This window comes from Penaeus chinensis, chromosome 20 (assembly GCF_019202785.1).
Source record: "Penaeus chinensis breed Huanghai No. 1 chromosome 20, ASM1920278v2, whole genome shotgun sequence".
Taxonomy (NCBI): Eukaryota; Metazoa; Arthropoda; class Malacostraca; order Decapoda; family Penaeidae; genus Penaeus; species Penaeus chinensis.
In genome coordinates, this window is record NC_061838.1 from 2,579,106 (window position 1) to 2,580,712 (window position 1,607).

The 1,607-nt window shown below is 29.8% G+C and overlaps 1 protein-coding gene across 2 annotated transcripts in view; it reads right to left on the minus strand.

Annotated features, from left to right (window-relative positions):
- Window positions 1-1,082: 1,082 nt before the first annotated feature.
- The window catches only part of LOC125035990 (acylphosphatase-2-like), a 10,850-nt gene continuing 10,325 nt past the window's right edge, over window positions 1,083-1,607 (minus strand). For both annotated transcript variants that reach the window (XM_047628320.1, XM_047628319.1), the window contains exon 4: window positions 1,083-1,607. This exon is cut by the window's right edge and continues 2,345 nt beyond it. The gene's annotated coding sequence lies outside the window, so the exon portion shown is untranslated.

Here is a 1,607-nt window from a genome sequence, read left to right on the forward strand (position 1 = left end):
AAAGATATAAACACTTTCTGTGAGTAAGTTTATTACTAACATGATTATTTGAAACAATTATGCACAGCTATCAGGAGTGGTGCCATAGTAAGATTGGTCATGACAAACAACTACAAAGGGAATTTTTTACAAGTTTCCATGAGAATTTACATGTATTGTATGCGCCTAAAATAACTATTCTTCCAAAGAAAGTCATCTAGTTTCAAGTTTTTTGTGTAATTTATTTGCAAGACTTTAATCTAATGTCACCTTTTTGTGCAATGTGTGAAGAGATTTAGAATGGTACCCATTAGGATGAACAAACTTTGCTTGCAATATGTAATTTAAAGTACACTCAGATTGAACAAAGTTTTATCTTCCTTTTTCATATAATAAGTATGTGCAGAGTAACAGATGAACAACCTGAATGGAAATTGGATTATATTTGGTTGTTGGTATTCCTTGAAAGATATTTTTAATGGTATATAAGATAATTATGTATGTTTATCTAATGCATACACAAGTGCCTGGACATGTTTATCTAAAAGTAAATAAAGATAAATAGAGTAGCACTAAGGTGATAGCATACAGAAACATTGTTCTTTCTATATTCTCAGGTAATAGATCTGACCTCATCAGATATCAGACATGTAACAGTTTTCTCACTATTTTGAATAGAAAAGTGTATGTATGATATAAGGTAATTAAAGTCAAATATAGCATACTGTATATTTTTTGAAAATATAATATGAGCTGCAGTTTCAGAACATACAGGTGAAAACTTTACCATTACTCAACATAAAGTAAAAAAATATTCTGTAATCTAAACTATCCAGTACAAAGTATGAAGAGAGAGGCATAAAAAATTCTTTGCTTATATTAACTGGTCTGAAATCATTTTCAATTTGACTGAGAAGAAAAAATATAGAGAGAAAATTTTACATCATTCAAAATAATTACTTTCATTAAGTTCAGAATCATAGAAATGCATTCGTCTTATTTATTTTTCCACTTGTTTGACTGAATAGTCCCACTAAAATTATCCCTGGAAATCTTATATGATTTGCACACCTAGAAAGGCAACACACATAAATGAAATAATCTTAGGATGTATGCTTTTATTTTTCAAAATTAAACAGGACTTACAATTTGGTGAAAAATGATATGCATCAAAGACATAATGCAATGTCCACAAGCACAAAATATCACAGATTGGGATAAAATCTTCAATGGTAACTGAAGACACCACTTTTTTTGCAGGTACATTTTTTTTTAGAAAGTAATTTGAGCAATCACAGCGTTCCAGATATGTCAATAAATGTTTAGGTGGTCGCCTCAAAGGTCAGTGGAACTCTGACGTAAAACTCTTACTCATGATAAGATCTGACCTGTAATTATACCAAAGGCATTATATGTAGTGAACTGCTTAATGTTACTTTTGCCTCTGAAACATCAATTACAGATGTGCTTTTCTCATGGTATTCATGCTTTTTTTTTATGAGAGTGAAGTTGAGTTACTGATTCATGGTTATCTTCAAAATGTATCATTTATTCATTTCACATTTCTAAACACATTTTTTGCCTCTTGTTCACAAATGTTATTTGAAAGATGAATTGAAAATGTTACA